Genomic DNA, 16434 nt, shown 5'->3' on the forward strand with positions numbered 1-16434 from the left:
TATAAAGCATTGAAAGAAATTAAAGTAATAAAAGCTGGGCACAACAAAAGTAAACACTGCCCAATCCTAGGCTAGCCTCACATGGGGCCTATGCCTGGGCCCCTGGTTGTAGCGACTGTGCCAAGCCATTTTAGCAAGGGCCTTCCTCTTTTCCAAACCCCCTTCACTTTACCAAACATGATGTCCTCCTCCAGGGACTGGTCTACCGTGACAACCTGTCCGAACTATGTAAGAAGTCTTGCCATCCGTGCCTCTAAGGTGTACTCTGTTTGGCTTTACTTCTTCCAAGGCAAATCAGTTTGTCCTTTTAGCAGTCTATGGTACTTTCAATATTCTTCTCCAGCACCATCATTCAAATGTATTGGTTCTTCTTTGTTCTTCCTCATCCAATGTCCAACATTCACATGCATATGATGCAACAGAGAACATCATGGCTTGGGTCAGGCACACCTTAGGCCTCAAAGCCACATCCTTACTCTTCAATATGGTAAAGAGGTCTTATGCAGCAGATTTACCCATTGCTACACATCTTTCAATCTCTTGACTTAAGTTTCCATGAACATTGATTGTACATTTCAAAGTGTCTGGCATCAAATAAAAAATTACCAGGTATACAAATAAGATTTTTTTTAAATCTATAAAGGGAGAAAAACTAAATTACAACTAATCATATAAATAATAGATGCAGTATATAAGGGCTTTGAAACAGTTATTATAACTATATTCCATATTTTCAAGAAGATTGAGCATAGATTGAGAATAAATAGAGACATGGATGACAGAAAAAAACACCCAAATGTAGCTTTCAGAGATTGAAATAATGCCAAGAAGAAGAATAAAGTACGGATTCGATCATGAAGAAGAGTCCTTGAGTAGTTCACAGAGTTAACGTGCTTGGGTGTTAACCAGAAGGTTGGTGATTTGAGTCAACCCAGCAACATCTTACAAGAAAGGCATGCTGATGACTCAGAAAATCACCCAGTCACCCAGCACTCTGGAGCATAGTTCCTCTCTGATACACATGGGTTGGCAGGAATGAGAATCAACTGAAAGGCAACTGGCTTTAAATAACGAAGGAAAAAAGATGGGTGAATGTGAAAATACAGCCATGGAACTATTCAAACTGAAAACAAATAAACAGAATTTCAGTGACTCCCAGGACAACTAGAAGTGGCAACAGTCCGATACTCATACAATCGGAGTCACCTGGACAGGAACAGATAGAACGATCTAGGGTCGACCTCATTCCTCATAGCAACAGACTGACAGTTTTCCCTCGAAGAGAAGGAATGAGCAAGGGAAACAACCTCACTATTTCTACTCATCAGTATACTGAAGGCTCCGCAGAGTGCAGAAGGGAAGGACAGGATATGGGAAGAAAAATGGAAGGGCGGGGAGAGAAGAAGCGGGGAGAGAAGAAGGGAGGAGGGACGAGAGGATGTGCAAACGTGTTTACAGCAGCACCGATGGTCACAAGCCCCCATTGGAAACATCCACCAAACTGAACAGTAGAAGGCGTGTAAATTCATTGTAAAACTTGCCTTAAATGAAATTATAAAATGTTTAATTGTGTCAAATCAGTTCATATCTATGCAGATTTCAGAAAGCAAAAAAAAAAAAAATAAAGCCTCCTCTTGCAGAATTGTGAGTAGAACAAACTCTTTAATCTATTAAACAATGGGAAATACTTAACAATGGTAAACTCATTGCAAAGTTGTTAAAGGCAATGCCAGCAGGATAATCATATCACATATGCATTGAAAATGATTATTAATTAAAGATGAAGAAGAAATAAATTCCATAAAATAAATGTATTTGGAATATAAATGCATTTGGAATAAATCCAGTTGAAAAAAATGTGGTGAAACCAACAAATGGTTGGAAAATTTCATTTGCTATATGAGTGGAAAATGTTACTCAGAGTACTGACATTTCCTGTTTATCATTGGGGGGAAAAAAAGAAACAGTATTCTAACATTATAAATTTAATTTAGCTGTGAATCTTACAATCTCTTGCAATGAAAGCTTGTATTGCATAATAAATAAGATGCATTTGGCAGGTTACTTCTTAAAAGAATTAGTGCTTATATTAAAAGTGAACATAGAAATAAAAAGCAAAGAAAGTATAATGAAGTAGAATTTATAAGGAAATTAATATAAAAGCCAAATGGATTCAAACAAACACATTTCATTTTTCCTCTTTTAAGTTTCACAAGAACAATGGAATCAAAGTGAGTTTCAAAACGGCTCTAAATTATTGGATAATTATATCCAACAAATTAGAAGCTTTCTAGTATGTTCTACAAATTCTTTCACTGTAGATTTTCAAAAGTTTACACAGTAGGAGGGATTATTAATCTCAATTACATTTTTTAAACTTTTTTCTTTTGAATTTTATACAGTGAAAGAAAAATACAAATAAAGAGCAATTTGGGTCTGGTGACCTAAATTTAAATCCTTGAAACTCAACTCAAATTCACTGCCATCAAGTTGATTCTGACTCACAAAGAATCTAAAGGACAGAGTAGAATTGTCCCCTGGGAGTTTCTGAGACTATAATTCTTTTTTTTTTTTTTTGTGAAAGTGACAGTGAGGTTTTTATTGGGTTTCCATTCACGGAGAATGAGTGAGATATTAAAACACTGGGCAGAGAGAGAGAGAAAGATTGGGGGCGGGAGCAGACTATAATTCTTTATTGGAGTAGAAACCTCGTCTTTCTCTGGTGGAACTGCTGGTGGTTTCAAACTGCTGACCTTGTGGCTAGTAGCCTGATATGCAACCATTTTTCAATTAATTAACTGGATGGGAAAGATTACTTTCCACAACATCATTTTCTACAACCACAAAAAATAAAATGTTGAGAAATGCAAACAATCTTTAGAGGCTTAGAGGCCAACACGGTCATCATAAAAGAAGAATATTTAGCATCTATCACACCTCGGGTATTGCATAAGCACTTTCTAGTCCACAGTGTTCTTGTGTATAGGTAGTGTCTCCATTGTACAGAAGAGGAAAGTGAGGCTCCAGAAGTTCTATAGTTACCCGATGTCATATTTGCAGGGGCAGGGAATTATTTAATGTTGCTCTTCTGGCCAAAGTCTCTACATGCCCCCAAATGACCATATCCTGCATGAGTCTGGTAATAAGGTGGAAGAAGATACTGATAGGATTAATTGTAAGTACTTGTGAACATGATTCTCTGGTGTACCATCTGACTGTGTATAAAATGAGCCCTCTGTGAAGCAGGAGGAGGGATCTCATTACCAGAAAGAGCCAAGAGTGGAGCACGCCCAGCACTGGACATGAGTTCCCAGTGCAGTGAACCTTCTGGATCCAGAAAATACCTCTAATAGCAGAGGTGCAGCAGCAGAACCAGGAGCCAGAGTATGGAACAGAGAGATAGGCTTCCCAAACCACAGAACATGTAAAGCTGAGTGTTTTTGTGCAGGAAGCTGGTGTGTGGAGTGGAGTGCCCCTGGACACTTAATTGGGATAGCTGGGCTTGCTGATCCACAGAGGTCAAGCTGAGTGCCCTCCAACTGAGACTTGGAGTGCAGTGCCTCTGTGCACTTAATTCAGAGAGCCAGATTTGCTGACCACTGGAGCTTGTGCTGAAGACCTTCGGGTTGAAGCCTACAACACAATGATATGCCCCTCTGGGCTTTTTCTAGAACACTTGAAAGAATTTTGTAACATGTCGTGGTAAAGAACTATCCTGAGTGTTTCTCATTTACATTACAATTTTCTTTAATAAATAAATTCATGAATTTTGTCTGTGGATTCTGTGTAGCCATTGCAGTGAATGTTAGATACTAGCATAGACAAATAGAGATCATTAATTGAAACAACTCAATATTAATATTAAGTGGTAAATTGAGGATTGAATCCAGGTATATGTCACTAAAAAGACAAACTGTCCCAAAGCACTGCCACAGAATAGGATCTGACACACAGAGTAATCTCAGAAACCAACAGCTTCAACTTTCTCTTCCTGAGTGGCTGGTAGGCTCGAGCCATCAACTTTGTAATTACCATCTCAAGGATTAACCTACAGCCACCATTGGGCTCCTTACTAGAAAGACAGTGCTCTCTAAACATAGACTCAGATAAGAAATAGTTCAAATTCCCACAGACAGACTACGTAGTGGTGTTTTATAACACTAGTAACACCTAAATGCATAACACACTGCATTGAAAAGAGTCCACCATAATGGTTAAAAGTTTGAGCATTAGTGTCACACAAGTCCGGGTTTCTATCCTCAGTCTGCAATTCTAGAGAAGTCATCTAAATTTTTTACTCATGTTCTCATCTGTAAAATGGTATAAGGAGTTGTTTTGGATTTAATCGTATTCCCCCAAAACATGTGTTGTAAAATCTAACCCCTATACCAATCAATAGGCATAGGATCCCTGGTGGTGTAATGATTAGGAGTTGGACTGCAATCCACAAGGTCAGCAGTCCAAAACTACCAGTTGCCCTGTGGGAGAAAGACTGAGCATTCTAGAAAGAATTAAGTCTTGGAAATCCATGGGGATAGTTCTGCCCAATCCTACAGAACCATCACGAGAGGGTATTGACTCGATGGCAATGAGTTTTGAGTTTTATACCTCTGGATTAAAGCTGTGGTGGCACAGTGGCTAAGTGCTTGACTGCTAACCAGAAGGTCAGTGGTTTGAACGAACTAGCTACTCTGGGGGAAAGATGTGGCAGTCATCTGTATCGTTGTATAACCTTGGAAACTCCATAGAGCAGTTCTATCCTGCCATAGAGGGTTGCTATGAGGCATTATGGACTTGAGGCAATAGGGTTGGTTAAGGAACTTTATACCTATGGATTATAATCCTATTTTGGAATAGGTAGTCTTTGTGATGGTAATGAGGCTGTACGAATGGAGGGTGCATCTAAAATAAATCTTGTCACATCGAAGAGGGCAGATGAAGCAAGCAAACCGAAGCTCACATGGAAGCACATGCCAATTGATTGCCAAAACCCAAATCAAACTCATTGGCACCGAGTCACTTCTGACTCAGAGCAACACTGTAGGTCAGGGTCCATTTGACCTTGCGGGTTTCTGAGGCTCGAAACTTTTCCAGGAGTAGAAAGCCTTATCTTTCTCACTTGAAGCAGCTGGTAATTTGGAACTGGTGACCATTAGATTAGCAGCAGCCCAACACGTACCTACTACACTCCCAGAGCTTCTCCAGGAATTGAAGCTGAGAAGCAAAGAGCAGAGAAAGACTCTCTAGTGAGAACACACTAAAATTATTTTTATTGCTTCCTAAAATGTGAGAAAATAAATGAATGTTCATCAAAGCCACCCACTTCTGGTGTTTCTTCACAGTACTAAATAACTAAGAGTAGTTAATAAAGCAATATCTGACATATAGTAAGTAATCAGTAAATGTCTTCTAAAATTCAATGTTGTTGGTTTTTTTTAGCAACCCTTTCAGAGTATTTCTGAGTACCAAAAACCAAACTCACTGCCATCAACTCAATTCTGATGCATAGCAACTGTCTAGGACAGGATAGAACTGCCCCTGTGAGTTTCCAAGTCTGTAACTCTTTACTGGAGTAGAATGCCTCAACTTTGCTCTGCATAGTGGCTGGTGGTTTCAAACTGCTAACCTCATGCTTAGCAGCCCAACTCATAAACCACTACGCCACCAGGTATTGAGTTCTCCCTAGCATATGGTTACAGTGATTCTTGTAATGAAAACGTTCACGTTTCATTTCTGTCTACACACCACCAATTTCAACTTGACATTGAAGACCATCTGGTCAAACTCAGTTATTCTGGAAAAAACACCCACTCTAACTAAAGAAGATGATTTTTAAAGTCTCTGGAAATTTTTGTTATTTATGAGAAACAAATCTTTGGAAAATGCTTGTAAGGCAAGAATTTTCAAACTGTGAGCAATACATGAATAAATAATCTCTGGAGAACTTTACTAGGTCTATGATTCCATGCAATGGAAAGCTAAATGATACACACCTCATTGGTAAAACAAAGCCCATATATATAATAAGTATTTAAGTTATAAGTAAACGCGTAGGGAGCGAGACTGGATGCCCGTTACTACCAGCAAACTCAATAGCCAGATCTTTGTGGCTCAAAGGCTAACCTTCTCATCCCCACAAGCACAGAACGACCTTTTGCCTCCTTTGAGGAACTAACTGTCTGCGGCTCTACTTTAAAGGACTGAGTGGTGACCTGCTTGTATGTGTGCAAGGAAGGAGTAGCCTAGATTTCTGTTTGAGGATCTGACCCATCTGGCTCGAGTTTTAACTAAGCAAAATGTGGAAGCTCATGCCTGGGGACAAAAGTCATACAATGGTCTCATTCAAGACACAACCAGGGCCCCCATTTAGGTGGTAAGGTCAAAGTTGGAATCCCCTTCCATAGTTCACACTGGGGGCTTTGGTATGGTCAAAGCATTCCCTGATCAAAATAACACAGTTTCCTTGACAACTCACTGCAAGGATTCTGCATCGTAATCTTGCATAACTAGACTATGGGTTTACAGTTTGGCCAGCAGCTGCTAGCGGGCTCTAGCACAAGCAGATGTTGGTTGTCACATCAATTATTCTTTGCTTCATGTGTGCCCAAATGGAGCTTCCGCACAGACCCCTGTGTAACACTTCCAATGTGCAATACTCCAGAACTTCAATGCTGCGGTAAGTCTTACTTTCCAGGCTCTATCTTGTTATTCACAGACCTGAAAGTCATGTTTTATAGCTGAATCAGAAGACACGCTTTTATCAGTCAAAATGCACTACCTTCCCCAGGAATAAGTAAACAAATGAGAAAATTATCAACAACGGGCAAGTGATAAAACCTCACTGGGCTTGCTTTACCACTTCGGTGAAATGAAGATCACAGACTACCTACTTCACACGTTTGTGCTGTGCATCACCAAGATGGTCCACAACATGCGAAATGCGCTCACTAATCATGGGTTCTGCTTCTCTAATTGCATCTTGACATTCCCAGGCATAAACAGAAGCTGCCGGCTTGCCATTCTCACCACGATCACAACTCATTTCCAAACTCAAGTCTTCAACAGCCCCACTGTCCTGCCACCACACACCCACACCCACACCACCCACCATTACACACACAGCGCTTGCCGTCAATCAACTTTACTTTTTCTTGATACTCTTCTTTCTCTAAGGCCTGGGCAATGCCGAAGCCCTCGCAGCTCTCTCCTGCTTTCCTGCTTTCCTCTCTCCTTCTTTCCTTTATTGCCCGTGCCTTGGGATTTAGAGCATGCTTTGCAATTTAGTGTTGTTATGTGAAGGGGTGCTTTCCAACGGATTAAGATATACAGTGAACATGTTAAATTTCTGGATTCAGAAGCACACCACAGATAACTGTGCCTAGCCTAGAGTTTATAGTCTCAGGACTTCCTCGGGTGAAGCTTAAGAACCAGAGGCTCTGGGTAGCATTGAGTTCTTTGCTGAAGTCATTGACTTAGTTTTGCCTTTACTTGATACTTAAAGTGTCCTATTGAGCACTTCAGTGATTCTTCAGGGATGCAAAAATCTCCCTTGAACCATAATTCTGTACATCCATTTTAGCATCAGTGATGCCAGTTTAACGTTGGCATATCATTTCTAAAATGTGTCCATGACATTAAAACATTAATGTACAGAATTAACTTCAATGTCCGGATTTCAATAGAGCATAAATTCTTTTCCTTCATAGGACATATTTTTCCCTTACATCTGAATTCGTTTATATTCAAATTTTATAATGAAAAGCAGCTGTAGAAACACCAGGAAACAGCTGTGGCTTTTGCATCTCCATGTCCATGAGGAAAATATCTCAGAACAATGCACTGCTAAAGTTTTCCTTATGTGCAGACACCTAACATTTTGCATTTAAGTTAAAAAAAAACCCCTCTCTTCCATCGAGCTGATGCCCAACTCACACAGATCCTGGAGGAAAGGGTAAAACTGCTCCTGTGAGTTCCCAAGACTGGGACTTTTCACAGGGGTAGAAACCCTCTCATGTTCCTGAAGAGCAGATGGTGGATTTGAACTCCTGACTTTGTAGCTAGAAGTCCAACACATAACCACTATGCCACCATGACTCCTTGCATATGAATAGTAGGGGTTTAATGTTGGTCAAATCTTATTGGAATGTACACAATATTTGAGTGAAAATGTGCATCACTACAATAATATATTAATGCTAAAAGATAAAGAGTATTTTGCTAGAGGCAATAAAATACCACTCAAATGGAATCCTACGGAAATTTGTAATAAATCTGAAACAATGATTCTAACCAGAGGTTTGAGATCAGTTGGGGGGGGGGAGCTCTTCAAAAGAGACAATAAGAAGGACCGATGTCACAAAGATCTGGATCCGATTCTGGTCCAAATGGTTGCAATGTGAGCACTTCATTATAAACCCAGGAAAATGCAATCATTACTCCATGAAGCAAGATGTAACTGTAATGTTTTGATAGCTGGTGTAAATATTTCCTTTATAAAATAGAAAACTTATTATAGTCTTGTACATGAGCTGAATATATATGAGACAGAGATACAATAATATTAAATGCACCAAGTAAGGTCAAATCTTTTAAGATGTACAACTGTGCAGCTTTTTTTTTACTAGCTTGCTTTAAGGGTGTATAAAAATATCCTTTAAATTTATGAATTTTATAAATTCAAATATTAAATGCCTCATTTATTTAAAATTAGTTTACACTACATATATAGTTATTTTCCTGCTAATTGTTGTGCTCCATTCCCGAAAACCATTAAAAAAAACGTCATTGTTGCATATGCAGGGAAAGAGCAGGCATCCTTTTCTTTTTGTTTTTTAAAAATTTTTATCATATTATTGGGAGCTCTTACAGATATATTAACAATCCATAGTTCAATCACATCAAGTAGTATTTCACAATTGCTACCACATTCAGTTTCAAAATATTTTATTTCTTCTGAACTCCTTGATGTCGTATCCCCTTTATCCCCTCCCTTCCTCACTCTACCCCCAGGAACCCTTAATTTTCCCCTATAATACTTTTGTTTTGTTTTTCCATTTCTTACACAACCCAATATATTCATTCACATATAATTCTGCTATTCAATCCCATCGAGTGGGATTATACAGTCATCAACGATATCAGCTCTCTATTCCATCCCCCTCTTCCAAGACACCCAGGGAACCATTACTCCTGTTACTGTTTCTGAAGGGTTATCTATCTTGGTTTCATGTACTGAACGATGTTAAATATACAAATGCATATATGCAAATCTAACATGATTTATGAGGTAAAACAAATATAAACCATAATAGTAAGGGGAGGAAATATTAAAGAACTAGAGGATACTTTAACTATTGATGTGGCACATCAGTGCCTGGATTTTTCATCCCATCCGTGTGGCCCTTCTGAGAGAGACTGTCCAATTATCTAACAGGTGGGTTTGGGGTCTTCACTACATCCAAGCCCCTTAGCATCTATTTGGTTGCTTGTTTTTGAACTTCTGATATCTCTTCCTGGCACCACCTCATGATCACACAGGTTTGTCCTTTTTTCAGTCCATAGTACTTTCAATACTCTTTTCTAGCACCAAAGTTCAAATGCATCAATTCGTCTACAGTCTTTCTTATTCAATATGCAAATTTCACATGCATATGATGCAATGGAAAATACCATGACTTGGGTCAGGCTCACATTAGTCGTAAAAATGATGTCCTTGCACAGCACAATTACCTTAAGCAATGTGTCTTTTGATATCTTTACTGCTGCTTCCAAGAGTATTGACTGTGGATTCAAGCAAGCCAAAATCCTTGACAATGTCAACCTTTTCTATTTATCATAATGTTACCGATTGGTCCAGTTGTGAGGATGTTGGTCTTCCTTATATTGAGTTGTAATCCACACTGAAGCCTACAATAATTGATCTCCATCAGCAAGTGCTTCAATTCCTCCTCACTTTCAGCAAGAAAGGAAGTGTCAACTGCATCTTGCAGGTGGTTCAGAAGCCTTGCTCCAATCCTGATGATGCCATACTCTTCTTCATATATCTAGCTACTCTGCTTATTTGTTCAGCATACAGATTGAACACGTATGGTGAAAAGATACAACCCTGACATATACCTGTATTGATTTTAAATCATGCAATATTCCCTCCTTCTGTTTGCATAGCTGCCTCTTGATCCATGTACAAGTTCTGCATTTGTACAATGAGGTGTTTTGGATTCCCATTATTCTCAATGTTATCCATAGTTTATTATGGTCCACACAGTTGAATGCCTTGGCATAGTCTATTAAAAACAAGTAAATATCTTTCTGGTATTCAGTGCTTTGAACTAAGATCTATGAGACATCAGCAATGATATCCTTTGTTCCAAATCCTCTTCTGAATCTGTCCTGAACTTCTGGCAGTTCCCTGTCAATGTTCGGCTGTAACCATTGTTAGATGATCTTAAGTACATTTTACTTGTGTGCAGTATCAATGATGTTGTTCTACATTTTGAGCATTCTGTGGGGTTACCTTTCTTTAGAATGGGCACAAAATTGGATCTCTTCCAGTCAGTTGGCCAGGTGGCTGTCTCCCAAATTTCCTGGCATAGACAAATGAGTGCTTCCAATGCTTCTTCAACTTTCTGAAATATTTCGATGGATATTCCATCAATTCCTAGAAGTTTATTCTATTCAAAATACTGTCTGTTGATAAATGTATATGTTCCAAATGAGTAACATGAAGTGCTCTGGGATTACCATTCTTTTCCATGCTACGCATAGTGTCTTGTGATCAACGGAACCAAATGTCTTTGCATAATCAATAAAACACAGATGTACCTCTTTCTGATATTCTCTGCTTTCAGTCAATATCTATCAGGTGTCAGCAGTGATATCTCAATGATATGTTGGAGGAAGTCCTGGCAATCTGCTCTCATAAAGAATAAAGCCAAGAACAGCTGATGAGGGATTCCACTCAGTTACATGGCATTGACTGAATGTTACCACACAACAATAATTTTAGAGGAGAAAAACAGGACTTTACCACTATTTTCACTACATTCCAAAGGGTTTTTTTTTTCCAGAATTGTATTAACATATAATTCACATAATACCATTTAATAGTTTAAATTATTTAAAATTATGTGCAATCATCACTACAATCAATTAAAATTTTTTTTTCTTCTTTCTTGTCCTCATTATTATTAGCTCCTCATCTACCCCAACTTATCCTGCCATAATCCCAAGGAGCTATTAATACAGTTACTCCCTATATGGATTTACCTACCAGGGATTTTACATAGAAAAAAACCTAATAAAGAAAAAGCTCAGTAATGATGGCAAAACAAAACACAGAAAACCTAAATTGAAAAGATAACAGAATCTAATAAAAATAGAACAAATTAAAAATGGGTAAAAAGGGAGAACAAATAACAAAGTGTTAAATATTACCTAACTACATCTGCATTAATCCACTCTTTCTGACAGCAAGGCTATTTACATCCCTGGTCAATGTTCAGAGGGGATTCACCAGGGGGATTATTGATAATGCTCTCTAACATAAAATAACAATTATGGCTCTCAGGTTGTGGTAATTACATAATCTGGTGTCAATTTGGGATGTGAGAGGATTAAGAATGAAGGGGTGGAGTCTAGTCTGTCAATCAGATCATAGCCAATGAGCCCTCTGTGTGGGCATTGCCTACTCCTGAGAATTTTGGGAACTCCTGAATTTCTTCCTTGGAGGCAAAAGACACACACTCTCTCTGTTCATTCCCTGAGAGACACTCTACTGACAAGACACACGGCACTATGCTGACAGACCCCATACCCTGGGAACTAGAGGAACCACGGGGAGACCCCTGCCAGCACTGCGATGCTTCTGAATCCACCACTGAATCCACAAGACTTTGCACCCACTGTCCCATGATTGCCCTGTTTTCGGCGTCATTGCATGTGTTTTGTGAGTCTGAGGGGACTTTATAGATTGGTATCAGACATATAGGCTCACATTGGACTTGTGGACTTGATCTGCTATAAAGCTCTTTTTTATACAAATGAGGGTCTATGAATTTGTTTCTCTAGTCTACCTAGACTAACACAAAGGTGAATAAGAGATATATATAAACCACGGATGCATAATTAGATTTGGGGCTTGTAATTAATTCTAGCCCCAATCTGAGAACAATGAACTGGTTCTTATGGCATGGCCATACTTGAATCTCACCCTCACAAAGAGACTACTGATGATATGGGTGCTATAAAAAAGTGTGGTGAGGAAGCTAGATGGTGAACAGCTATCTGAAAGAATAGCACCTTGGGTCTTAAAGGATTCTTTTCAAACAAGAACCCGTCTAAATGAGGCATCAACTAAGTCCACATGGAAGAAGCACACCAGCCTATTTGATCCAAGGATGGTAAATAAATCATCTACATCTAAAATAATCAAAATCTAAAGGAAAGAAATGGTATCAGAGCTTAAATTGTGCACACCTAGTTTGCAGAAGGCTCTGGATTACAGCTCAAGCCCCAAATTCATTTGCAAAGTCCACAGAGGATAAATCCCTTTCGATGATAATTGAGGGATGTGAATAGCCTGTTATCAAACAAAGCGCATTGTAAAGTCAATAATAACAGATGTAATTAAGTCACAGTGCAATATCTTATCATTTGATCTCCCTTTTGGCACATTTTAAAGCTCCTTCGGTTTTAAAAATAAGTGAAGCGAAAATACACATGAATTACCCCTGGTGAATTCCCTCTGCCCATGGACCAGGGATGAGAACAGCTGCACTGTCATGGGTTGTTAGGTTAAAATTTAGCACCTTGTCATTTGATCTCCCTTATGTTCCATTTAAATTTGTTCTAGTTTTTAATAATTTTCTTTTGTTTTGATTGAGGTTTTTATTTGTTTTACTTTGTTATTCTTGTTAGTTTTTGCTTGCTTATTTGTTTTAGGGTTTTTTCTGCATATGAAATCCAGGATAGGTAACTCTGTAGAGATAGTAACTGGATTAATGGTTACTTGGGTGTATGGCAGGGGAGGCTGGGGGGAAATGGGGAGCTAATAATGATGAGTACAAGCATGAAGACAATGTTCTCCAACTGATTGTGGTCATGATTGTCCAACTCTTCTTGTTGAAATTGAACTATTTAATTGCATGGTATGCAAATTATATGCTAATACAACTGTTTGAGAAAAAAATCCACTCATGTGGATTTTTTATATATATATATATAAAAAATATATATAGCTATGGTTTATATATGTCACCAGTCCACTTTAGAGACATCATTTTCCTTTTATTGGGGAATGTTACATATGATCCCTATGGAGCATGTGGTAATTCTATTGGCAGTATCATTAATTTAACCACTGTTATAGAATTTCAAATACTGTTTAGAAAAGGAATGTGTACATGTATGACATCTTTTTAGAACAATATACATGGATCATTGACTTGGAAATATCAAAAACTCAATTTTCTGTCCACTACACAAACACTGAGGATTAGATATGGGCCACACTTGAGTTGCAACACAAGTCCAATAAAATAAGCAGGCTCTAATTTCAAATTGATGATTTTCCACAAAAATTAACTCTAATTTATCTTTTCCTAATATCTCTGGAGTTCTGGTAGCATAGTGGTTATGCACTGGGCTACAACCCACAGTCAGCAGTTCAAAACCACCAGCCACTCCATGGGAGAAAGATGAGACTTTCTACTTCCATAAAGAGTTAGAGTCTCATAAACCCACAGAGGCAATTCTACCCTGTCCTGGAGGGTCACTAGGAGTCAGCATCGACCCAACGACAGTGAGAGTATCATCTCCGGGAGAAAGATGTGGCAGTCCATTCCCATAGTAACGCCCAGCTTTAGAAGCCCTGTAGGGTAGTTTTACTCTTTCCTGTAGGGTCTCTACGAGTCAGAATCAATTTCATGGCAACGGTTTTGTTTCTTGGTTTTAATAATGGAAATTTAACAGTCTGTCCCTTTTTGTACCCATATCCATAATTGTTAGGCTAATCATTTTAACTATAATCTACTTAAATGACTTCCTAAATCATAATGCATCATTTCTTGTTAGGGATCATTTTTCAACCCCCAGGGCTAAAAATACCAATCCTGTGTGAATTAGTACTCTTTCAACTAGGTCTAAGTCAGTTTTTAGGATATTTCAACTGTTTGCTCTAGAAGGCCCTGGTAGTGGCAACTCACGTTGCCCTGGTCTATGTATTGGTCCTGTAGGTCTCAAAAGTAGCCAAAGCTATGAAAAGCTTACTCCAACGACCCACGGTTAGATATATACTAAGCTATGAGACATCTCAAAAAGTGAATTTTCATTATAGCTGCATTAGTCAGGGTTGACTAGAGAAACATATTCATAGATACCCATATGTGTATAAGAAAGAGCTCTGTATACAAGAGCATTTGGATATTGGGAAAATATTCCAGCCCAGCTCAGATCAAGTCCATAAGTCCAACATTAGCCCATGTGTCCAACACTAGTCCACACATTCCTCATTAGACTCATGCAGCTATGCAATAATGATGAATCCAGGAAGATCACAGGCCAGTGGGTAGAAAGTCTTGTGGAGCCAGTGGCGGTAGAAGCATCTCAGCACTGGCAGAGGTCTCCATGTCATTCCTACAGCTTCCAGGGCTCCGGCTGCCATCAGCGTAGCTCCATGGGGCTTGCTGTCCACAATGTCTCTCAGGGAATCCGCATGTGTCCTGCCTTCAGTGAGGTATTTATCTCCTTAGCACCTCTAAATAGGTCATCAAGCTGCGACCCAATTGGCAAGCTAAACTCCACCCCTTCACTCGTAAGTCTCAATTTGACAACAGATTATGTAACTACCACAATAATGCATATCATCTTGAAAAATCATTAGGTCATAACTAATAGGATCATATAGAAAAAAAACCCATTAGCTTTAGAAATTGAATTCATTCATCTAGAAAGTGGTGGTAATTCAACTTAACCTCATAGGAAACTGAAAATATAATGAGCTAATGTATTTTAATTAGCCAAAGATGTACATATTTTACTTCAATCTTCCTTATATATAAGTAAACATTACTCAAATTGTATTTCCATACCTCTTAATAATATGGTGTCAACAACTAGAATTCAACATAAATATCTTATGTCTTCAATAAAAGTGCTATTAATCATTTACCAATATTACTGCCCCTAATTGCCTATAAATGTGCTAATACCTTTCAATTACATCATTTGATCCTTTGGATTAATTGGAAAAGGCATGGTAAATTTAGGTAGAGTTGGGTGGTAAAACTGAGAAAAATAAATCCCCTTTTTGTCTGTGGAAAAAATTGAATTATTCAAAGTCATAAAATGGGAGGTTAATGGATGACCTGGAAACGGGAAAGACTAGTTCCCGGAGGACAGTCACCAGCTGGTTCTTATCCTTACTTAGACGAGAGCAGCAGGAAATTAGCTTAGATTTCATTGGGTTCGAAGAAAGGGTAGCAAGCTATGAAATGTAATTCCCAGAGATATTTTTTCTGCAATATAGAATAGAGACTTGCCGACTACTGTGGCTTAAATACTGCTGAACTGCAAGTCTGAGAAAATGCTAGATTACGTCTTAGCCATTCTTCTCTATAATTCCCATCAAGAGAAGAAAACAAGCTATTATGAGCCTATTATGCCACAGGTGATTGCTCTTGTACACATTTAAGCTCCTTAGAAAGCATTTTCTTTACTTGGCAAGTGTGGACACAATCTCTGAGAAGTTGGCTTGCCCACAGTCATAAAACTAATGAAAAACAGAGGGAGAATACACTCCTACTTATTTCTGGAGTCCTTCCTTATGCACTGTACACACCTGTCTCTGAGATTGGAACGTACCAGAAAACCAGAGTGAATTTGGAATATAGTTAGTACTTATTCAACTCTCAACTATATAAGCACACTAATAATTCATCTTATTTGATACAAACAACTACCATTTCAGACAAGTTCTATTATGAACCTTATTTTTAGATGGAAACCTGAAACCCAAAGAGGTTCAGTTGCTTATCCTGGATCACATACACGCAAATGGTAGAGCGAAGATTTGAACCAGGTAGACTGACCCCACTAGTGCTGACCTCAGCCACTAGCCAATATAGACTTTATGAAGATTTATGATTCCATAGTCTGATTTTCTGTAAATGATTTTAAATGTCCACTTTGTGTGTGTTTTATCCATACTTGTTATACAGATGTGCTGTTAGGTTCCATCAGGTTACTTCCAACCCACCTGGACGCTACATACAACAGAAGGAAACACCCCTGGCCCGGTGCCATCCTCGTGATCTTTATTACTTTTGAGTCCATTGTTAAAGCCAGGAGAAGCCACGGTTGAATAGTGGTTATACACTGGGCTGCTAACTGCAAAGTCAGCAGTTCAAAACCACCAGCCACTCCTCAGGAATAAGACAG

General features: G+C 38.6%; 1 protein-coding gene across 1 annotated transcript in view; it reads right to left on the reverse strand.

Moving 5' to 3' along the window:
* The window catches only part of MOXD1 (monooxygenase DBH like 1), a 136881-nt gene that overhangs the window by 70995 nt on the left and 49452 nt on the right, over positions 1-16434 (reverse strand). The window lies entirely within an intron of this gene.

This window comes from Echinops telfairi, unplaced genomic scaffold (genome assembly GCF_000313985.2).
Source record: "Echinops telfairi isolate 266 unplaced genomic scaffold, ASM31398v2 ScPeMD7_3533;HRSCAF=4204_0, whole genome shotgun sequence".
Taxonomy (NCBI): domain Eukaryota; kingdom Metazoa; phylum Chordata; class Mammalia; order Afrosoricida; family Tenrecidae; genus Echinops; species Echinops telfairi.